This window comes from Hemicordylus capensis, chromosome 1 (genome assembly GCF_027244095.1).
Source record: "Hemicordylus capensis ecotype Gifberg chromosome 1, rHemCap1.1.pri, whole genome shotgun sequence".
In the NCBI taxonomy this organism is placed as follows: Eukaryota; Metazoa; Chordata; class Lepidosauria; order Squamata; family Cordylidae; genus Hemicordylus; species Hemicordylus capensis.
This window is the reverse complement of record NC_069657.1, coordinates 147,339,407-147,364,321: the sequence shown is the minus strand read 5'-3', so window position 1 is coordinate 147,364,321 and position 24,915 is coordinate 147,339,407. Positions and strand designations below refer to the sequence as shown.

Below are 24,915 nucleotides of genomic sequence, written 5' to 3'. Positions count from 1 at the left end.
CCCCCCACCATGGAGTGGAGGTGTGGCTGGGGGTGAGCAGTGAATCTGCATACCCATGGAATGGAGGGCGTGGCTGGGGGTGATTGGTGATTCCACCCCATCCCCTAGAGCAGAGGGCAATCTGGCTCTTACCGCAAAAGAAAATTTGCCAAGCCCTGCTGTATTCCTGCTCCTTCCTCACTTTTAAGTTTCTTTGGTATGCAAGTGCAGATAACAGAATACAAAATATATTCATAATGCACCAGTTCACAAGGACACATAAAATGTAAAAATAATCACATCCCTCCAAAATATGTGTAAGCAAGAATCTGATCCTTTCCTGCTTGCTGCTCACGTATATTTTATGAGGAAATACAGCTATTTCCAGACAAATACAGCCTTCATATCTGATATATGACGATGTAAAGTTAGCTATTCCAAATAAACCAATGTAAGATAAGGAGCAGCCCTCAGTGTCAATAGTACAGCAATTAACAAGTGTTAAGGGCCTCTGTTTAACAGATACACTTTGTGGGAACACAGTCTTGCTCACTCTCAAACATGCAGACACATGCACCTTCGAGGGGACCTGGGCTTAGGAAATTTTGCAATCAGTCCAGTTCTCTGTGGCCTAGAGGAATGAGAACTATGCAGGATCAAAAGCTCTCTCATCCCAAGGCAGCTAGCAGGTTTCCTGTACAGCTATCACACAGGTGGAGACAACCTGTCCAAATCTGTAAGATTCCATACTCCCGCACCCCGCCACCAGTTATCCCCTTGCCCATTCTCTACAAATGCTGGTGGCAGAATGCTTCAAGTTGGCAGGTGTGTGTGGGGGGTGGGGGGGAGAAGTAATCTTTGGACTGTAGAGAGACAGCCTAGTTTTTTTTGGGGGGGGGAGTCTGGGACGAGTGATGCAACAGACTACTACAGGAGTAGTTGTGTTGTCCATTGCAGGAAAAACAACGAGTCCTGTGGGACATAAAGACGGACACATTTTTACTGTAAGCTGCCTTGGACTACCCTATAACAGGAAAGGAGACATAGAACTGGTTTAAATGTAAATAAATTTTAAAATGTATTATAATATAAGCTTTCGTGGATTAGAGCAGAAATTCATCAGGTCCATGAAGTGTCAGGTGCGTGGCCACCACTGAGTATGGGTGGGAGGAGATGAGTGTTCCCTGACCACTGGGTCCCCTAGCATTTCCGGGGGCCACCAGAGGCTCACCCCGATTTTCCCCCATACCTTCGGGGGGCCTCCAGAATCACTCATCTATCCCCACGTTGGCCGTGCTGCACTGGGAGCTTCATTCACACACCACTGAGTTTGGTTGGGCAGCAAAAGAACTCATTTGCCCTGACTCCAACGGCACACTACAAAGCACCCAGTGCAGCAGACAAACAGAAAGCTTGCCGGTCCTGCTGCTGGTGACCATGCCCCCGTGTATGATGTCATACTAGGAGATTATTATTATTATTATTTACATTTTATATCCCACTCTTCCTCCAAGGAGCCCAGAGCGGTGTACTAAATGCTTAAGTTTCTCCCCAAAACAACCTTGTGAAGTAGGTTAGGCTGAGAGAGAAGTGACTGGCCCAGAGTCACCCAGCAAGTCTCATGGCTGAATGGGGATTGGAACTCGAGTCTCCTCGGTCCTAGTCCAGCATTCTAACCACTACACCATGCTGGTTCCCTGGAGATGTGGCTGGCATGCTCTAGCGTGCCCTAAAAGGGGGCTGCCAGCGAGCTCCCTACACCCTGTGAATTGTTATATTCAGTTGGTAGTGGGACACGCACACAGGTAAGCAGTTCAAACAACTGAAAACTTGGGAGAGCCGGCGTGGTGTAGTGGTTAGAGTGCTGGACTAGGACCAGGGAGACCTGAGTTTAAATCCCCATTCAGCCATGATACTAGCTGGGTGACTCTGGGCCAGTCACTTCTCTCTCAGCCTAACCTACTTCACAGGGTTGTTGTGAGGAGAAATTTAAGTATGTAGTACAGCACTCTGGGCTCCTTGGAGGAAGAACGGGATATAAAATGTAAAATTAATAATAATAATAATAATAATAATTAAAAAAAACTGGGTAGGACAAGCAAACTACCCAAATTTGGGAACTGTGTGCACCCCAATTTTCAGTCATGTATAAGAGCACAAAGGTAAACAAATTGGTAGGAGGAGTGGGGAGTGATCATGTGTGAGAGAGGAGCTGGGTAGAATGGTGCCGTCCTACCCAGCATTTTAACAGCATATGAGGAAAAGCCATCCTACCCAACTCCTCTCTCACACACAATCACTCCCCACCCCCATTCACCTAGTGATTAGCCACACACAATAGAAAATCAGAAGCATGCACTACTCCCGAAGCTCGATAGGATGCTTGTCCTACCCAGTTTCTGATCTTGTGAACTGCCTTACACACACACACACACACACACACACACACACACACACACAGAAAGCAGAGGTGCTATCAATGGTGCAGGTTTACTTATAAGTTCATAAATGTTCCTGAACATTTATTACAACCTCTAATATTACAACCTCTATTAGGAACTGAATTGTGGCTCTGCGCAGGCGCAAAACCAAGTGTGATGCTCAGAAACCATGACGAAAAAGTTTATAAATGCTACTTGTCCTTACATTCTCTACTGCCTCCTCTCTGCCCCCAACCTGCCTCAATACAGGGTACAAACCTATGGCACAATGGCAAAGAAAACAAATTACCACTCTCACCCAGGAAGCTTAAAAATTGTCCTTTTCTGGTTGCCTGAAGGTGATTCCTACTGACCACAAGGGCCCAGGTCAGTGGCTATTTCAAAGTATATTTTCAAAGAGAATGGCAAGAATAGCCTGAAGGCATGACAGGAGATCCAGGAAAGCTCCTCCTCTCTCTTGGTATCTCCCCCAAACCTCAGACAGGGCTGGGCCCATCCTTTTAGGAAGCACCAGAGTTGGTTCCAGCCACCTCCTTGGCTTTAGAAAGTCACAGGAAACATAGGAACATAGGAAACTGCCATATACTGAGTCAGACCACTAGTCTATCTAGCTCAGTATTGTCTTCACAGACTAGCAGTGGCTTCTCCAAGGTTGCAGGCAGGACTCTCTCTCAGCCCTATCTTGGAGAAGCTGCCAGGGAGGGAACCTGAAACCTTCTGCTCTTCCCAGAGCGGCTCCATCCCCTGAGGGGAATATCTTGCAGTGCTCACACCTCAAGTCTCCCATACATATGCAACCAGGGCAGACCCTGCTTAGCTATGGGGACAAGTCATGCTTGCTACCACAAGACCAGCTCTCCTCTGTCACTATGCAGCAGAGTCAAGATCCCCAAACTCACTCACTGTATTATTATTATTATTATTATTATTACATCTATATCCCGCTCTTCCTCCAAGAAGCCCAGAGCGGTGTACAACATACTTAAGTTTCTCTTTCACAACAACCCTGTGAAGTAGGCTAGGCTGAGAGAGAAATGACTGGCCCAGAGTCACCCAGCTAGTATTATGACTGAATGGGGATTTGAACTCAGGTCTCCCCGGTCCTAGTCCAGCATTCTAACCACTACACCATGCTGGCTCTCCAGGAGTAAGTTTTTGCCACCTAATGCCAGTAAAGTTAGAGTGATTTACGGTAGAATCTTTTGATAAGACATATTTGCTTGGCCAGAGAGATACAGAGCCAAGTTCAATTAGGCACCAGATTTGGCACATCAGTGCTAAGGCTTCTGTACTTAGAGTCTGAGCAACAGTCAGGGGCCATGTCTGCCCCTCACCCACACAGGATTTATTCAAGTCTCCAGCAGTGGCCATGTGCCTGGAGCCTATAAGCAGCACCAATCAGGGAGCCAGGTTAGCTTTGCATACTGCCAAGAAAAGGGGGCATAGAATAGCACAGAATGGCCCAAACTATTTCAAGCCCTGCCCAATAATAGAAGGGAAGACTTTCCCCAACTGTGTGATCTACCCAGTCCTCCAAATCCAATATTTGAGGTTGTATCTCCAGGTCATCCACCACCCTACAAATCGTTATGATCACTTTGTCTGCAACTGAGTCTGGCTTTTGCAAAGACTACTGGACACAGTATCTGGAGGCCACTTCATATATCACATGACACAAACTCTTGTTTTCTAGCAAGCTCACCGAGCACGAGCAAGTGGGGCCAATTCCAGCTCCTGACTAGCATACCTGCATAATGTCTATGCATGCATTTCAATATATCGCGATTCCAGCTCCTGACTAGCATACCTGCATAATGTCTATGCATGCATTTCAATATATCGCGGCCAGCCCAGGAGTCTGTTATCTATAAACTGAGTACTTATCTTTATGTCTTGCCCCAAACAAAGCCAAACTCATCTAGCTCTCAGGAGCAACTGGAAACGAAAAAGTAAATCTGAAGCTGTCCCAACCATGTACAGATACCTCTCTGGCTCCAACTTTTCCACTCTGCACATACTCAGAATCACTTAACACGGATCAGATCCTCTTTAAAACCATTTGTAATTCCCTCGCCATCATGCACACAATCGGGGCGGTTAAAAATGGATTCCTCTTTCTTTGTATGTGCGGGATTCCAATATTAGTGGTACTGGATACACTTATGGAAAGGTTAATTGATCCTGAGTCAAAAGGAGTGTGATCAGTACCCCGGAGCAATGGGCAACTCACGGGGAAAAAATACCACTGTGGTAGCACAAAGAAAAGAAATTCTTCAAAATGCATTAACGTGAGAACCTACTCCTCCTCTCCCCGGGGAGACTTTGAACGTGCTCTCCCACTCCCACCCAAAAATGTAGAAATAAGGCGAGGTAGTGAACCGATCTTGCGCGAACTAATTGCCCTCCTAACTCTCTAAAACCCTGCATGCGATACCCCAAACCTCCCCCCACCCCCTTTCCCCATCAGCGGCAGAGGGTCTCCGAGGGCGCCACGCGAGCTGAGATGGGGGTTCTCAACGAAGGGAGCAAGGAACTAAGACAAAAGCCGAACCCCCTCAAGCGAAGCTAACCTAACCTACCCCCAACCGAAATGGCTTCCCCATCCCCAGCACCCCACATGTTACTTACTATGTGATCGTCCAGCAGACCTCACAAAGACTCCCGCCCGGCTGCAATTGCTCTTCTCCCGCCCGTCCGAACAAAGGGGCCCCAGACCGTCCCCGCCCCTCGCCTCTTCGGCCACGCCTCGGGAAGGCCCTCCGCCCCCTTTTCCTCCTCCCTTCCAGGGAGACTTCAAGGCTGAGATGGGAGGACTGGCGGGCCAAGAAGCCGCGTGTCTGAGCGTGTGCTTTACACGTCGACATCATCTCCACCTCCCCGGGGGTGGGTGACCACCCTCTCCCCTCCCTCCCGGAGCAGAGCCGCGGAGGCAAAGGGGTTGGGAAAACTTTCCCCCAAGGAAGCCATCTGCGATCAGCGCGTCCTCTGTGCCGAAGGGGGGAGACCGTGCGATCCCCACACACGTGTTTGCTCGGGCGTAAGCCCCATTTTGTCCAGCAGGGTTTCGTTTCGAGCAGCTGTGCCCGGGATTGCGAGCGACATCCAGGGAAGGAAATCCTGGACGTGAATCACGCCAACCGTCCGTCAGAGTGGAATAAATGATAAGTGAGAGAGTCACACTGGACCAGTACAATAAATCAGGGAAAGTCAGCACTCACATACATGAATCACAGGGCCAAAACAGTAACCGTTGTGGAATGCTCGCGTGGTCTAGGCTTACCCTTTCCCCCCGAGGCTGCTTTTCCTACCCCACCACACGTGCAAGGGGAAGTTCCGCTGGATCGGAGCGAGAGGTTTTGCCACTCCCCCGCCCACTCGTAGCAGTGCGCTTCGCTACGAAAAAGTCTAGCCCAGCCTGGGCTAATTCCAGTTGCGCACCGGGAGACGTACCCCAGCCAGTCACCATTTATTGACTGCAAGGCGCAAGGGAGCTCCTCCTTGCACATTGCCCTGCAGCCATCGGCTCGCCTCGGGCACGGCACAGGGTGAAAATAGAGCGCTGTTACAAGCCATTGCTTGGAAAGTAGTCGGGTCTTGATCCTCTTTCCTCCTCGGCGCTCGCGGCTTCCCTGCCTTAGCGGTAAGGAAGGAAGAATTGAGCAAGAGACAAAGGTTAATTATTTAACAGGAAATCATTTGAAGTAGCGTTCCACCCCAGAACCTATTTCAAGTGCAGGATTCGATTTTGAAATATGTGCCATAATCAACGTACCTCTAAGCATGTACAGAATGCATTTCTTCTCTTCGGTAGTGAGTGGGCAGCTGGGATTAGGGGCACAAAAAGATTCCAAGCAGACGGATCCCAACCTTCTCTCTTATAAATCAGCTAATGTTTACTTAGCAATTGCTGGCCAGTTGGTACCGTAAATTACCGGCCAGTTGGTTTTACATTCCCTGAAATTCACCCTACCACAGGGCTAGTCAAGAAGAGAACCACAGAGGGGCTGAGCAAGTCAGAAGGTACAAAAGGCTGGCTGGTGGTCATCTGGGAACCTGATTTGATCCATAAGCATGGGCAGTCCAATGGCACAAACAATTCAAGTACTGGCTTATCCTTTGCAGAGTTGCAAAGAATACTAGGGTGCTTTTCTCAGATCATACAGAAAAGCCACGTGGGACAGCTATACCCATGAGCCTTCAACTGTCTATTACGGCAATAAATTATATGTGAGACCCTCACACTTGCAGGACTATGGGGGGAGAGCTGGTCTTGTGGTAGCAAGCATGGCTTGTCCCCTTTGCTAGGCAGGCTCCACCCTGATTGCATAAGAATGGGAGACTTACATGTGTGAGCAGGGCAAGATATTCTCCTCAGCTACTCTGGGAAGAACATTTGCATGCTTGCAGGCAGAAGGTTCCAGGTCTCTTCCCTGGCATCTCCAAGATGGGGCTGAGAGAGACTTCTGCCTGCAGCCTTGGAGAAGCAGCCACTGCCAGTCTGTGTAGACAGTATTGAGCTAGATGGACCAATGGTCTAACTCAATATATGGCAGCTTCCTGTGACTGTTAGGCCATTGACACAGCAAGAATAATGAAAATAAAATACAGAATGCTTTTATTTATTTTCACACTTATATCCCGCTCTTCCTCCAAGGAGCTCAGTACATGGTTATTTTTATCCTCACAACAAGCTTGTGAGGTAGGTTAGGCTGAGAGATACATGACTGGCCCAGATTGTTGGAATATGGATCTGGAATACATTTGCTGTAAAAGACCTGTGACTCTCCTGACTTGATCGTCCTAAGCAAGAAGTTTACATCTTTTCTTCTTCTTTTTAACAGGATACTGGAATATCTATTTATTTAATCAGTGTTGGAGATTTGCATTACATGAATGAGATTCCACTACCTCTTGAAAAAGAGATTAACTGTTCTTGCAGAAGCTGTTATCTGCCACCAAACTGGGAAAGCTCTACTGATAAGATTAATCAGGGCTGATCCATTGAAACTGATTACATCTGAAGATAGTTTCCTTAATGCCATGCATACAGTACATCCAGATTCAGAAAAAGCTCACAAAGAAAAATGGAATTAAATTGTGAAACCTCATCTCTTTCCAAAAGTTCTATGAACTCCATCTAGACTCAGGGTTGAGGGGTATAAATAGTATATGGCAGCCAGTAATTAGGCACATTAAGCAAACTGAATGGACTTTTCATATCACACAGTCTGTCATTCTCCAGAGACCACTGCTGGCCATCATAAACTCATCCTTCAGAATAGTTTACTCAGAACCACTACATTTTATGTGTTTTAAAAATGGGGGGACCACTGTGGTTTTTGTGTCCCAGTATATTGAAACTGGTGTTTAGTGATGGTATGGTAATCATATTAAGTCTGCGTAACTCTTCCTCCACTCCCTCTCAAGCCTCTTACATACTACATAAATTTCTGAATTCTACTGCAACATCCAACTTTTCAGTTCCTACTCCCACCCCCATTTTTGGTGGTTTGCTTAACATCCAACCTGATTAAGAGTTCTGGTCGAAGAACTCAAAATTTTGCTGTTCATGGCTTTGTGTCATTTTCATTGGTCCTTATAAAGGCATTACCAGTCTGAATATTTTCTAATGAACCAACATGGCTATCTATGATGTTCATCCCTAGAATGACTCTTCTCAGATCTTTTGTTCTGGTTTACTACCTCAATAAACCTGAAGTTGCTTTTATCCTTGGAATGGGGTCTGAGCCCATTTGTTCTCCTTTGTAAACTACCAAGCTTGTAGACCTTAGGTTATACAAACCTGAGAGTTTGTAAACTTTTGCATATTTCTACATAAATGTGTAAGATAGATGAACTATTGCCTCATGGTGGACTGGAAAAATACAGTTCGTGTGTGCGTTTTAAGTGAATTGCAGAATGACATCTTAGAATTCCCCTTTCCCTAATCTAAATTTAAACACAGCATTGACTTAGAACACAATTATTTGAATCATAGCAATAGTTAATGAAGCTATAAAGCATAGGGTAGTACTTGTTTTTCAAGAAAACTGGCATGTCCTGGTTGATATCCTGGGACAGAGGCAGTATTATCTGCAACAATCCTAAACACACTTCCTAGTGAGTACATTTCATTGAACTTACTTCTGAGTAAATAAACTTCGCTTTACACTGTTAAAATCACAAAGGCAGGACAGGGCAGACTCAGGTTGCCTGTGTACACAAGAATGTTTATTTCCATAGCTTGGTTTTTTATTTGCTAGAAACTGATTTTGGACTTGTCCACTATTTAATGCATTAGGAATTTTTCTTATTGGGTTGGGGGTTGTTGTTGTTAATTAAATGCATATCAAACACATTCCGGCCAGAGTAATGGTTAAGCCTTCTGAAACAATGATTTCTCCATTGTAATTAGAAGGACCCTCCTCCCTTCCCCTTCCGCTCCCCACCCCACCCCCAGTGATAGTTGAATGCTCTTGCCTTAGTAAAGAAAGGAAAGATTGTGCGTGGAGTTGGTGCCCTCCTAAGGGAGAGCTTATTGCAGGAAACTTATTTGTGAAAGCTGACATTTGCAGGGGTTATATGTAATTGACATTTGCCTTTTCCAGCTTGGTGCTTTAAGCACTGGTTGGTTTGAAAGTTGTACAGAGATAGGATTGAAGAAACCTATTGTCCATAGAGTAGATAGAATAGAATCTCCTTGTCTTTCAAATGCATCTTGCAGCATGAGCATTTTGTTGCCACAGTAAACCAGCTCTGGTGAAAAGAGCCTTTTGCATTTTCTGCAACTATAATGCAAATATAAAATCACAGGCTAGAATGTGCATTCAGTTTTTAAATGGTTCTCCTTTGTTTCCTACACTGCATTAACATGCACATATAAATAGTACAATAAAATCTAAGAAGACTGTCTTTCCAGAGCCAATGTGCCATAGCACATTTTTACATTATGAACAAGCTGTGTCCCTGCGTTCTATGAGAGTAGCCATGTCCATCTTTAGCAGGAACAAACCAACCCCAAGCTATGTGGCATTATAGACTACATTACTAATTTTTATCTGTTTTGTGGTATGGGCTTTCATGGATAACAGTCCTGCTTCATTAGGTTCCCCCCCCCTTCCTTTTCTTAGCAGGAATTTCCTGCAGATGAATGGAAATGCTAAACTGTGTGTGTTGTATGTGATCCTCTCAGTGGGGCAATGCCACATAACCCTAACTTCATTTGCACTCTATATGGGCTTAGAATTAGCTGTTACCACTCATGATAAATCTTGCAGTCGTTCTAAACTACTCCTTTAAAATATTAGCACCATGATGTTGATACCATCAAAAAGATAGAGAAAATGGTAGGGATTATTAGGAAACAAATAAAAGCAATGGCTGACATTCTGATTAACAAAGTGGCAGTACAATGTATTCTGCCAAAGACAACCACAGGTTTCTGTGGTTGCCAGGAGGAGTCGACACCAACTCAAAGGCACATTTTAGTACAACAGGAGAATCATTGATGCTTCTAAAAAGTTTGACTCACTCAGCAACTTTGTTAGTTCAGTAAAGGTAAAGTTGTGCCATCGAATCGATTTCAACTCCTGGCGCCCACAGAGCCTTGTGGTTTTCTTTGGTAGAATACAGGTGGGGTTTACCATTGTCCTCTCCCTTCCTATATCACTGCTGCCTGATATAGGTGTTTCCCATAGTCTGGAAAACATACCAGCAGGGATCTGAACCAGCAAGCTCTTACTCTCTAGGCAAGTTACTTCCCCACTGCGCCATTAAGTGAGGGTGAATTTCAACAACCTCCCTTTCCCCAGGAAACATTCTGTGCCACCTAGGACTATGTTTCTGAGGGGTTTTCAACCCTTAGGGACATAGTTTTGGATGACACAGAGGATTTATGGGGGAAGGGGAGGTAACTGGAACTCCCATACACTGGCTATGGTGCCGTGTTAGTCTGGAACTCTTCAGGTGCACTGGTGCTTTGCCAGAATATCAGCCAATGTGAAATATAAGAAATATATTATGTTAGAGTTGGAAAGGACCTTGGAGGTCTTCTAGGGTCAGTGCAGGGAACTGCTACAGCATTTCTGACAGATGTTTGTCCAGCTGCTGTTTGGAAATGTCCATTCAGGGAGAGCCCACCACTGTATGAGGTGGACTGTTCCACTGTCAAACACCTCTAACTATTAGAAAAGTCTTCCTGCTTTCTAGCCTAAATCTGCTTTCTTGTAACTTCAACCCATTAATTCTAGTCCTGCCCTCAAGAGCTACACAGAACAAGTCAATCAGCACCATCCCTAGGAGGGTGCGGGGCTGGAGACGAGCAGCACTTCCCAGCCTGCAAGGTGGAATAGCTTGGCCAAAGTGCATTCACCAGGGGTGGTGGTGAAAATTCTGTTTGCGTTTCTTTAGAAAAGGAAGACCCCTAGAACTCTGCAAGACAGAAAAGGGGGAGGACACTACCTGCAGATAGGATAAGATAGACAGACAGACAGGATATCCAAATTAGCAGAGCATTATAATCTTACTGATAGGCTAAGTGAGCACTCCCCATACTTTGTACTATAGCTCTGGGGAGGGGGGTAAAAAAACTGTTTTATGCTTTAACTGCAAAGAAGGCTTAATTAAACATCTAAGTTAAAATTCACAGAAGTTGGTCTTATGCTGCTGGTCACCCATGAGAGATCCCAAACACCAGCACCTAGTGTGGCACATGTCTGATCACCTTCTAGATTACACAAAAGTGCAGCTCTCCCACATTAGGTTCACATGCAGGGAAGAGAGTGGTGAGATCCTCTTGCATTTGATGTATAAGCCAAGGAGAAAACATCTGGATCTCCGCAACTTAACAACAATAGAGTATTTCCTGCACAAACAAGTTTCTGGAAAAAACCAAGATAGCACTTGGCATTCTGAAAGCAATCCCAGCACCCACCCACCTACCTCACATCACCATTTCAACCATGGGCCAGTTGCCCAGTCTTTCTGGGAAACAAGGTCTGTACAAAAATAAGATTCAGGTTGGTAACCTCAGGAGAGAGTAGGTGATGTTGCATGTCTGTTCCTCTTGATCCATTTCCTGTGGTTGCTTTGTGGCACACTCTCCCTGTTGTTCACAACAACACTTTGAGTTCTCTAGGCCTCTCAACAGCTGTTTCCAGCTGTTCAACATTGTAAGTCAAGCCCCAGCAGCCGGGACATAGCAAGGCTGGAGTGGGCCCTGGGACAAAAAGAAAGAAAGAAAATGGGCCTCTGCCCCTTCACCTTCCTCATCAGAGAGACAGGAGGGAAAGAAGGAAGAGCAAGCTGTATCTATGGGAAACTCTGCCTCCACTCTTTAGAAAACACTTGGATTCTGACTTGAGGAGTTTGGGAACTAGCCCAAATCAGAGATTCTTCTGGGAGTTCTCAGCAAGCTGGGAGTGGGGTTATCAAGTGAAGTTTCACAAGGCCTGTGGCTACTCACACAAGGCCTCTAGCCAGGCAGGACCCCTCCTATTTTTAGGATTAGAAAGCACCTCAGAGTCTTCAACAGCCATATACAAGGAGGGGCCGGAAGGAAGCCTGTTACCACCCCAGTGTGCTTCTGAGGAAGTGAGAGCAAGTGTTTAACCATTGCTGTACACAGTGCAGCACTGGGATCAAATCTTGACAAAACCATTTTTGGCATAGCACACACACACACACATTGATCCTTGGTAAATTGGGCAACAGCTGTGATGAGATTCAAAGGCTATGGATGCAATCTTGGTGACTCAACATCAAACACACTTATACTGCTGCGTTGGCAAGTTCTGAGATTCAACCCCTGAGAAGAGAAGTAGGACTGGCTTTTGGAGCATCCTCCTTGAGGTAGAGGAAGAAAAAACAGGAATGGAAAGAATGAGTGTCACCATGACAAGCCAGAGAAGGGATGTGCAATAAAGGGCAGAATTGTCCCTACACACACACACACACACACACACACACACTGCTTTTTTGTGCTTGTTAGAAATAGTGGCTTAGTATTTCTTACATGTTTAGAGGGGTGGTTCAGATAAACCACCTCTATGTAATTAGGGAGAAGTGCCCCTGCATGCTGGGAACAAAGCAGGGGGATGATGGGCACACTCATGGCCTGTGCACTTCCTTATTATATATTGGGCAGGGGGCAAGGGGACACAGGCAGACAAAGTACTGACCAGATGATCCACAGGCAATACACAGTCCTCACTCTGTGCTGGATTGCTGAAGGAGCTATTTAACCCTTTTCATCCACTCAAAATCACTCCCTCAACTGCTTTTCTCCTTGAGAGATAAGAGATGCAGGTTCCCATATCTATCTCTTGGGGTGAAAAGCAGTCTTTGGGGAGGGGGAGAGATTTTAAAGGGGCAAATAACTGGGAAGAGAAGGGTTAAACAGCTCCTGCTCTGTCTGCACATCAGCTTGAAACTGTTGTAGCTAGAATCCCAGCAGGATCAGCTCTCAGCTGCAATGTCTCATAGTGACCACCGGGTGGTGGTGGTTTAGGGTCATGGATAAAAGTGCTGGACTCCTCCCCTCTTTGTTCTTCCAATGTTAGTCTCCATTTTGTCTCTCCAGAGATGACTGTTTGTTTTGATCTCTCTCTTCAGCCATGAGCTACAGCTGAAATAAGCTGCAGGCTTCTTCACATTTGTTTGTAACCTTTTCTTTAAATAAATCCTTGTAGTTCTTCAATACTAAAGAACAGTCTTATGACCTCTTGCTTTGCTGCTTTCTCACCAATCTGGTTTTGCTTTGCTATTTGGGGACTGAACTGCCATCCTTCCCCTACAGAAACTGCCTGTGGGCTTCTTTAGCTGAAGAATGAAAGCCCCCAGGGATATAAAACCAATAACTTATTTTAAAGTGAAGTTATACCCTCGTGCTCTCTAAATACAGGTCAGAGGGGAGAATGGGGGTTCTGCGTCTCCATTTTTTTCTCCAGGAGAAGCAGAGATGAATTTCAAATATGGAGATGAGACACCTATCTTCTTTCTCCCATGCACCCCTCCATAAGCTTATCATTTCTTATTTTATGTATATAAAAAAGAGACACTTGGCACCAAATGATTTCCTTATAGAGCTATTAAAGTTGGTAGAGTACTTCCAAATGATTTAGAAGTTTGAAATGTGGTTCATACACAGTACAGTGATGCATCCCAATTACTAAAGAAGTCTGAGAACACGTCTCTCCTGTAAAATTGAGGACATTAGTTATATCTCAAAGTGGGTGACACTCCCATATGCCACCCAGAAAGATTAAATTTGGTATATATGTAGTTCAACATACAGTACACTGATTATTAGAAAAGTTGAAAAGACATTTATATCTCTCTCTCTCAAGATGAGGAATAGATAATGTGCCCTCAAATGGCTGCACTGTGCGCAAACTAGCAGCTAGAAAGCTGAAAGGACACCTTGATTACTAGAAAGTCTGAAAAGGGAGACATGTTTGCATCAAGCAATCAAAACCCATGTGTAACGATCAGGCAGAAACAGCCTTTCCTTTCCTGTATAGAGTGAACCAGAAGAGAACCCTGTTTTGACTGACAGGCAGTGACCTCTAGGGATCAGTCACTCAGCACACGATGTGTGGGAACTTGAGGGCCTTGAGGCAGGAAGAGAAGGGCTTATTTGTTCTCAGTTGGAGCCAGGCTGGGCTAACGATAGGTTGGCGGCCAGGCAAATGGCTGCACGGAAGTCTCTACCATGGATTTGGTGTGTTCAAGAAGGAAGTCAGGGCTTTGGCTTTGGGGGAGGGTTTAGCCAGGGAACAGTTTGTTAGCTAGCTCATGTAAGACTTCTTACTTTCCTTTGGTGTGCTTTGCAAATCCTTACAACTGTTCTATTGTGTTTTACCTGTAGCGTAACAAGCTAATAAACACTTTTTGAAGTATTCTTGCAACTAACTGTTTCTTTTACCTGTAACTAGAAGCTGAGAAAGCCTCAGATGGAAGCAGTCTGTAGTATTTTGAATAAAGTTTTTATCTTTTTGTTCTTTTTGTTTTACCTGCCTCTGAGTGGATTTTTAACTCAGAAAAAGAGGTTTTACTCTGGTGCAACACACATTTCAAGTCTGATTGCTCAGCAATTCTACTAAGTTTTCTTATCATGTGTAGGCTGCACATGGAAGCCTTTTTTGTACTTTTCCATTGGTAAATCCCCTGCTAACCTGGCAAAGAGGCACCTTTTAACCGCTTTATTTAGCAGGAGGAGAGTAACTGGCCCTATCTACCCCCAGCACAGTACCCCCAGCAACTGTTGCTGGTGTCTATCTTGTGTTTCTTTTTAGATTGTGAGCCCTTTGGGGACAGGGATCCATCTTATCTATTTGTTATTTCTCTGTGTAAACCACCCTGAGCCATTTCTGGAAGGGCGGTATAGAAATCGAATGAATAAATAATAATAAGAGTTCCCTGGAACTTCACCCACACCAGGAGGGATTAAACTCTGTTAAAAAGTGGGTGTGGTGGCAGCGATTAAGCTACTGAGGAAACAATTTAAGTTTAAAGGAACAGCCTTTGTGGGTGAAAGCAAGAGAGGATGATTTAGCATTTTTCTTCCCCTCACATAGGCTTGCTTTGAGACAAAGGCTGGGTTAAATCTGCTATACCAGGACAGGCCATTTTAACAGATAACAGCACTCCAGCACAAAACAAACAAAAATAGCACTTGGGAATAGGATCTTGAACTCTGGGAGTTCCATTCACATACTTGAATCAGCCTTAGACTGGGCTGAAGGTGGAGGCCTCCAATAGTAGCTAGGAACATTTTATCTAAGCTCAGAGAATGCAAGTTTCATGCACTAGTTCCTACAAAGATGCAGGGTGCTGCCGGGAAGTGTGTGCATAAAAATTGTCAGGGTAGTTTCACAATCCCCCAAAACCTAAAAATCAGTACTGCATAGTCCACAAGACCCAAATTATTAGAAAAGTCTGGAAAAGGAACATCTGTGTGCCTCCCCTTTAAAAATGAAATCTTGAATTGTATCCCAAAGTGGATATAGTACATCTACACTAGCTGGAAAGCTGAAATTTGGTATACACACAGCCCAATAAAACCCTAATGATGAGAGAAGTCTAGAAATGGGGCATTGATGTGCTTCTCATCTGAAACGCATGAAATGATCTCTCTCATATCATCAACTGTGGAATTTATTATAGAATTATTATTTGTACGGACATTTATTAAATAGGAAATTACATTCTATCCTACCCTATAAAGCAAAAGCCTCTCAGAGCAGCTAACAACAATTTAAAAAACATAGCAATAATGTATGAAAAATATAGCAGACACACAGCACTGGCAGAAAGATGGTAAAAGTCAGGTTACAAACAGCAGTTAAGACACAGCATTTTAAAGGCTTGGCAAAAAAGAAGAAGAAGTCTTTGCCTGGCACTGGATAGAGATCAGGCTTGGCACCAGGTGAGCTTCCTATGAGGCATCACAGTTGAAAATGCCCTCTCCAAAGCATGGGGACTTGAAGAAGAGCCTCTGAAGAGAAACTAACAGGGTAGCAATTCATGTAGGAGAAGAAGGGGGTCCTGGAGGTAATCTAGCCCCAAGTTTTTTAGGGCTTTAAATATTAAAACTAGTACTTTGAACTCGGCTGGGAAACAAACACAAACACTGGCAAGATGTGTTCTCTAACCCATCAATCTGACAAATACTTTGTTTTACTAGAAAAGTAGGGATTAAAATTCTGTGAGATTTCAGAGGCTCTGAACTCTGGCAATTAACTAACACATGGTGCCCTAACTCTATAGAGTAATAAACCCATACAATTACGGAAAGAATGTAGCAGCAGCACTGGGTTTTACAGAAACAGATTCCAAGTTACCAGCGTGGTGTAATAGTTAGCGCAGTGGTTCCCAACCAGGGTTCCTCCAGATGTTGCTGAACTACAACTCCCATCATTCCCAGCTACAATTTATTGTGGCTGGGTGTGATGGGAGTTGTAGTTCTGTTCAGCAACATCTGGAGCAACCCTGGTTGGGAACCACTGAGTCAGAGTGTTGGATTAAGATAGGAGAGACAATGGTTCAATCCCCACTCAGCCATGAATTTCAATGGGTGACCTTAGGCCAGTCACCACCTCTCAGTTACATCACAGTGTTGCTGTGAATATAACAGTGAGGAAGGGAAATAGCTATATACTAACTTAACCCACGCAGAACATGTGCACACTAGTACTTGATTGTTCCCCTCACCTCCTACCACAGCTCCCCTCACCTCAGAGATCTCCCCACCCTCACCTGAACTGCATTCCTGCTCCTCCTCCTCCATCCCGTTGCTTCCATCCCCCTCACTCCTCTTGGTCACTCCTCCACCCCTTTACTCCACCACCCCTTTACTCCACCTTACCCCTCTTGGTCACGGTTGCAGCACTGTGGCGCTTATTGGCCAAGCTGCAGCCCCCTATCTTCAGAGATCTCCTCACCCGAATCCCGCTCCTCCCCACAGGAGCAGCAGCAGCAGCTGACCAGGCCATTCCTCGCTGCCACCACCGCCATGGCCGCTTGTTCCCCTCAGGCCACTGACAGGCCCGGTCCCGTCCCTTGCCTGCCTGCCTCCCTCCGCCAATGGCCTCGGTAGCCCCAAACAGCAGCAGTGGTTGACTGAGCTCTTCCTTGCTGCCACCTTGGCTACTTGTTCCCCTCAGGATGCTGACAGGCTTGGACCCGCCCCTCGCCCCTCGCCCCTTCCTTCTTTCTCTCTTCTTTTTTTCTCCTTCTCTCTCCTCCACTCGCTCTTCTCCTGTCTTTCCCCCCTCTTCTCTCTCTCTCTCCCTGAGTTAACAGATCTTGTTAATCTTGTTTCCTCATCTAATTCACACACAACGGCAATGAATGGGCTCTTTCCTCCCTCACAACCCCACTCTTTGCAGACCCCTGCCCACTATACTTTTATATATAGATAGATTCCTCTTCTCTACAACCAAGAACATCTTCCGACCAGTAACAGTTGCATTCCAACTGACCTTAACCATCACAGGCTCCTCCTCCCTATCTGCATATGGAATCCTCACTGCCCAATCACCATGGTGCTTCTGCTCTCACAGGCTCCTCCTCCCTATCTGCATATGGAATCCTCACTGCACTTCTGCATGCGAACTCTCACGAGAGCTGCCACACACAAGATTAGCCACAGATACACCTTAGAGAATTATATATATAGATGACACCCTGAATTCGTCAGAGGAAAGGCAGGATAGAAAAATAATAAGGAATGTCCCAGGCTAGGATGTCCTGCTGTGCTTGTTCCACAGAAAATGCACACTGCTGTATCCACACTTGTGCATTAGGTGCTTTGATGCATCTTTGTTTTTGTTTTTCTGTTTTGTGATGCATGCTCTTGTTTGGTGGCATTTCCCCCAAAAAACGAATATGACTTTGCCAAATTAATACGCTAGTTCATAGGAGGCTTCACTGGTATCAAGAAAAGCACCACTAAGACTTTTATTTCAATTGTGTTACATAAAATAATGCTGGGGAGGCATCTCCCAAAGGTAGGAGCCACCCTTCAGCTTCCACCAAGTTTCTGATTCATGTTGCAGTCTGCAGTGTGTCACCATCCAATGCCCCTCTATAATCTCCTGAGTAACAGACTGGCTGGATTATAAATAGTTCTTACAACAGACATAAGACTTAAGAGAGTCGTGAAGGAGGTCAGCTACAAGTTCTTCTTTGAGCAAGTACGAAGGAGGCAATCAGGAAGTAAGGACTGAACTGAGATAAAGCTTCATGTGAATCACATGAATTTGTGGTGATGAGGTTTTCGAAAGCAACTCATACACTTCATAGTGCATGATGTTGTCTTTACTTGCCTGGTCACCACTGATGACCTTGTTACGGGATCTGGACCCCAGATCTGACACCCTCACCCTTTTATTTGGTTTCTACCCCTACTGGAGTGTTTGGCATGGTTGACATGTGTCTGTGAGGAAATAGTCCAAAAATAAGCAGTGTTTTAGCACTATAGTTTGGAATAACCTAGGAAGCCCTAAAGAGGGAGAAGCATGGCAAATGTGTTTTACTCCCAGGAGAGTCCAGTACAGACTCTGCTCCACTAAAATCAGGCTGACCACACAGTTCATTCTCAGCAGCCTGAGACTTCCCCCAGATACAGTCTCATCTGCATCTTCAATTGCTGGGATGGCTCATCTGCGATTGCTCAGACCTCCCCCACCCCCACCCACCCCAAACACATCTGCAACAGTCTTGACATCCCTGCATTCAAGTATCTACATGGCCCAGTTTCCTCTTGGGTCCATTCTATTGTCTAAGGGAGACTGGTTCTTTTGTCAATCACCATCTCCTGTATGGGTTTTCTGGCACCTTCTGGAAGCTCTTTTTGTCTATACTTGGCCCACATTGTTTTCCTACTGGATTGCCCATTAACCATGATGGCTAAGCGCCAGTCACTCCTTCTTAGGACATTACTACCCAACACTGGTATTTTGTATATTTGGTCATCAAGATAAGCCTGTTTTCTGTCTGGCAACTTGTAATCCCATTCTTCCTATTCCCTGACACAAGAAGCATATTGAGGTGTTCAGTAACTCACATGGGCCCTGAGCACTTGGACCCTATAAGAAAAGGACTTCCAAGCCCAACACACTCTCTCTCTAATCCTGGCAGCACACCCCATTTTTTCTTCAGTACATCTCACCTGGATAGATAACTATGACTTTTCATAATTTGCCTTCCAAGCATGCCTGAAGGTGTCTGGATGCATGTGCTTATGTGTGCGAGTGCGTGTGCAAGGACCAGCCAGCCCAGCAGCTTTTTAGATTAGAATAGTGGGAAAGGCCCTTGTCCCTTGGGGAAGACAGCCAACTCTTCCCCAGAACAAGAGTCTTCATGATTGGAACTCTCAATCCAAAGGGCTGCTTCAAGAGGCAGTATAGGGGCTTTTGGGCTTTCACTGCCCAGCCATAGATAGATACAACCAACCAGAGCTCCTGGGAAGGATTCCAATCCTGTTTCTTTCTTAGTTTTAAACAATGCCAGTCACCAGAACCCTTCTAAAATGGGTCCCTGGCAGTTTAAACCCCCTTAACTCTGCCCCAGTCACCCATTCCCTGGCTGGTGGCCCCCTAGCAGCCCAGGGAAAGCCACCTCCACAGATTCTGCTTTCCAGAATGCAATGCTTTCCCTTTATTTGCATGGTCTCACCCTAGAAAGTCCTAATAGCTCTGAGTTTTTAAGAATGAAGCCTTTTCTGCCCAATCCTTCCTAGTTTCACACCCCACACACACCCCTACCTTTCCCTTGGTTGTTTTATTTTCCTTCATGTCTGGTTGCTTCCTCAACCTACCTCTTAGCTAACTAGGGACACACTCCCCCTCCCTTCCTCTGTTTTCTTGACCCCCCGACTCTGCTTTCCATCTGGTCCTTGTCCCTTCTTCTCTGAAACTGTTTTGCCCCCCAGTCCTTTTCATTGTTTCTTTGCTTCAGTGGTTATGGTCCCTTGTTTTCTAGGCTGAGGTGAGAGTTCACCTCACCCCGCTCTCCCCCCCACCGCCCCGATCCCTTCTCTGACCCTGTATGCTTGGGTCTTGGTTACTATTCTTAATCTGGTTTCCTTGCCTCTTTCTTCCTCCATCCTCAGTAGAACTTACTCTTGGTTAGTGATTTAGATACATTCACCTAGTTTGTTAGCTGAATGCTTAGTTAACTGTTTAGTTATTCATTATCCAGCTAATTACATACATATTAGAGAATCCACTCTAGTTATATAGTAAAGGTTAGGTTTTAGTGCCTAGATGCTAACACCATTAACATCTAGTGTGCTCTGTGTAATCTGAGAATACTCACATGTATTCTTAAATGCCATGCCTCTATTATAATCAATAAAATATATCTTTATTTGGACCTTTAAATCTGTGGCTGTCTTTTCTCTTGGGGACCGCTGCTTAACCGATCCTTGTAATCCGACTTTAGGAGAACCAGGTCACCCCAACCTTACAACCTGGAATTTATGTCAGGGTGAGTAGCATTGGAGGGTGCTAATTATTCAAGGTGTTTTTGTTTTGCTGTGCCACTTCAGGCATCAGTGACTTCAGCACTGCTTGGAAACACTGATGAGGTTTCTGGTGGCCGGTGCAGGATGGTAGCCATGTTTTTTCCTCCTGAATGTGCCAGGAAGTGACCCTGCATCACATCATGTCACATCAGTTTCTTGGAGCATTCTGCAGTGGGTGGGGGCAGAATGATGACAGGCACAAGCTGGCTTCAGGAATGTCATCAGCACTTCAAGTGGTGCTGAATCCCCCACTGCCCACAGAGAGAAGAGTGAAGCCCTTTCAGTGTCCTTGAAGCAGGCAAGTACAAAACCTTTGTGGATAGGTACATGTAATTAAAGCTGCAGTACACTCATGGCTTCTGCATCATCCCTATTTGGACACCTCCATATTTATCTTTAAGTTTTATTGCTATTACAGCCCATCAGTTTTATGTGCAGGGTAATAATTATTAAAACCACCTACTGAGCAATTTGAGGCTTTAATACAAATAAAACTGCATGTATCACCCCAAACCCCAGCGCTCAGCAGTCTGACAAGAAAGTAATGATCCACTACCATTTCCCAGCAAATCCTAAGATTCATATGCTCAAAAAGAGCACCGTTCTGACTTACTTCCTCAATTCATCCGAGTTGCGAAAGATCATGCCAGGTACACCTCTCTAAAAACCAGTAGCTACCCTTGAGCTATCATCATGTTACTGATAAGAACTTTACACCAAGCTTACAAATGCAGAATTACAGCAAGAAGCTATCCATGCCACACATTTCTAAAACTCTATCCCCTCTACCAGGTCTGTGCTTCTTCATATATTTTGTTATCCAAAGACTCCTGCACACATTTTAGACATTTTCCTTTCAGGTTGCAATTTGGTTGCAGGGATATTGCATTTACCCAGTGCTGGATGTGTTGAATTTTAAACAGATTCTTCTCCACAACAGTGCATCCATTGCCACTGGGATTGCCCTGGAGACTGGGGTTCCATTAGTGTAACAGACAGAAAACAGGGCACTGGTTTCCATGTTCATCATTCCCCAAAACTGGCCTCTCCTTCAAAACTGGCCTCTCCTTCATTTATTGTTCCTCCTCATGACATTTGTTCATAATCATCCCAGTTTCCTTTGAGTAGTAATTCACCATGTAACTGCATGTTCACACACATTTATGTGCACCTGAACACGTATAGTCCCAGGGCATGGTCTGAAGGTATGTAACAATACTAATACCATGCTGCTGAAGCTAAGCAAGTCTGAGGCTGATCTGTGCCTGAATGGGAAACCACCTGGGATGCCTATGTACAATGCCTTGAGTTACATGATGTAAGACAGATGGAATATGAATGGAAAGAACAATAAGTTGTAAAGTAATACCACCACTATGCATAAAAACATAATATGCTATCCTCATGGCTGATCTTCAGTTTACAAGAGTAAACTTTAGGATTCAAACCAAGCTGACTACTCCTCAGCTGTCCGCCTCCTGCCAAACCCCCCCCCCCATTTTGTGGTGCTATGATTTCTCCCTCTCTCACAACACTAGAACCAGGGGTCTTCCCATGAAAGTGAAGGGCAGGAAATTTAGGACCGACAAAAGGAAGTACTTTTTCACTGCCATGGGGTATGGTGATGGCTACCAGCTTGGATGGCTTTAAAAGGGGCTTAGACAAATTCATGGAGGACAGGTCTATCAATGGCTACTAATGTGGTGGCTATAGGCCACCTACAGCTTCAGAGGCAAGATCCCTCTAAATGCCAGTTGCAGGGGAGCAACAGCAGGAGAGAGGGCATGCCCTCACCTCTTGCCTGTGGGCTTCTCAGAAGCATCTGGTGGGCCACTGGGTGAAACAGAATGCTGGACTAGATAGGCCTTTGGTGTGATCCAGCAGGGCTGTTCTTATGTATGAAAGTACAGGGTATTTAGCGACAGCCCTTGTGCCAGAACAACAACTCTATTTGGGGGCAGCACAGAAAGCACCCCTTTATGCAACTGGAACTGTGGGATCACAGTCTCCATTTTGGTTGCTTCAGTTTATGGGATCATGAAATTTTCACCTGCCCATATTTGGCAAAGACTCCCAGCTGGCCGCTTAACATGAGCAAAGTATGGGACAATGCACCATAGCAATAGCAATAGCAATAGCACTTACATTTATATACCGCTTTATAGCCGGAGCTCTCTAAGCGGTTTACAATGATTTAGCATATTGCCCCCAACATTCTGGGTACTCATTTTACCGACCTCGGAAGGATGGAAGGCTGAGTCAACCTTGAGCCCCTGGTCAGGATTGAACTTGTAACCTTCTGGTTACAGGGCAGCAGTTTTACCACTGCGCCACCAGGGGCTCATGAGGTCATAATAGCTAACAAGGGCCCATCCCCAATCTCTCTCTTTATCCCAAGAGAAGGCAATCAGCCAGCAAGTAGACCTAATTCAAATGGTATTACTCAAAGGAAGATAATACTCCCTTTTTCATAAGAAAGATAGTATTAGCACTCTTTGCAGAAATCAGATAAGAGCAATATTCCCCACCCACTGTCAACAGCTTAACTGGCTGTCAATGGCCAGAGCGGAGGCAGCCCATTAAAATCTAAAACATATCTTTGCACCTGGAGTGGCATCTCCATCTCAATATAAGCCTTAAGCCTGGCTATTCACATCTACATGCACACTTCCACAAGCCACTCTTGCCTTTTGTTTGTCAAGTCACACCGAAGACTGACCAGTTCATGAAACTATAAACTTCATTGTTCTACCCCCTTCAGGGTTTCTGCCTGCCCCTTCCCCCCCCCTGGGTTTGGGAATTGCCTCTGGGCACATTTTTGAGTATATGTACCCCTAGCCAAGCTACATGGCCTCAGAATCTGTGCAGATTTGCACCAAGCGTGTGAGTGGTAGCCTTTTGCTCCTTACCCTTTTCCTTGCCTTTCTGCCTTTTTCCTGTGAGGAGACCTGCCAATGCATCAACCTGCAAGTCACCAAATGCACCACCGGACTCAGGATAAGTAAAACTAACCTTCTGTCTCTTTGAGTTTCCTCGCCCCCTTTCCTTCTCTCTATTCCTCCTGCCTCAAAGTACTTTCTATGGCAAGCCTTAACCTGTGATTTGGAACCTAAGCCAAATTACATTAAGTAAAATTCTTATTGAGACTATCAGTTAAGATTTTGCCTTGCCTAACTAAACTCTTGCCTTGCTGTACCCCATTTATCCTTAATAAATTTCTTGTATTTCATTTCATTTCTATCCAGCTTCCACGATATGATCTTGAGAATGTACCCAACATTTTCCAGGATAACATCAGGAACCCCTTTTTAGTTCTGAACCTCATTGATAGGGAACTAGAGGAACTGTGGAATGAAATCAAAGAAGTTGTTAAGGACAAATGTGAAAAGAGACTGCCAAAGACCAAGAAAGAGAAGAAAGCAAAATGGATGTCAGAACAGACAGTGGAAAATGCCAAGAAGAGGAGAGAAGCCAAAGTCAAGAAAGATAAAGGCCTCAGGAAGGAACTTAATAGGGAATTTCAGAAAACTGTTGGAAGAGACAAGGAGCAGTACTACAATGACATCTGTAAAGACCTTGAGGATGGAAACAGACATGGAAAACAAGGCAAGTTTTCCAAAAGATCGCTGAACTCAGAGGGAGGTTCCAACCTCAAATTAGTATGTTAAGGGATGCCAAAGGACAGATTGTAACTGATTCTGAGAAGATCAAACAGAGATGGAAGGAGTATACTGAAAATCTGTATAGCAGGGATGTCAACATCCAAGATACTCTAGAAGATATTCTCTACTTGCAAGAACCTCTAGTACAGGAAGATTAAGTTAGATCAGCACTCCAGTCATTACCAAGTTGGAAGGCTACAGGAATTGATGAAATAGCTACAGAAATATGGCAGGCAACAGAAGAAGAAACAGTCAAGGCTCTAACCAGCAAATTTGTAGAACAGTGGCCAACAGATTGGAAGAGGTCAGTCTACATACCCATACTAAAGAAAGGAGACTTAACAGATTGCACAAACTATCACACAATATGCTTAATTTCACATGCTAGCAAAATAATGCTCAGGATCATCCAACACAGAGTAGAGCCCCACGTGGAAAGGGAAATGCCGAATGTTCAAGCTGGTTTCAGAAAAGGCCGAGGAACAAGAGACATCATTGCTGATGCACGCTGGATAATTGAGAAAGCCAAAGAATACCAGAAAGAAGTCAATATGTGCTTTATTGACTACAGAAAAGCCTTCAATTGTGTTGACCATGTCAAGTTGTGGAATATCCTTAGGAAAATGGGCATCCCAGAACATCTCATCGTTCTCATGAGAAACCTGTGGCAGGAAGCCACAGTCCAGACAGAACATGGTGAAAGAGACTGGTTCCAGATTGGTAAAGGAGTAAGACAAGGCTGTATACTTTCTCCCTCTTTATTCAATTTATATGCTGAACATATACTGAGAGAAGCTGGATTGGA

General features: G+C 45.0%; 1 protein-coding gene across 9 annotated transcripts in view; it reads right to left on the bottom strand.

The window, feature by feature from the left end:
* LOC128340729 (gap junction gamma-1 protein-like) overlaps window positions 1-24,915 on the bottom strand; it is a 33,877-nt gene that overhangs the window by 6,365 nt on the left and 2,597 nt on the right. The window contains exon 1 of one of the 9 annotated variants that reach the window (XM_053286263.1): window positions 6,765-6,834. The exons of 1 other annotated variant lie outside the window; for it this stretch is intronic. The gene's annotated coding sequence lies outside the window, so the exon portion shown is untranslated. Of the gene's footprint in view, window positions 1-4,999; window positions 5,020-5,048; window positions 5,580-5,642; window positions 5,740-5,870; window positions 6,054-6,192; window positions 6,611-6,764; window positions 6,835-24,915 lie in introns of those variants that run through there. 7 more of the 9 variants (XM_053286259.1, XM_053286261.1, XM_053286260.1 and 4 more) reach the window with 7 other exon arrangements.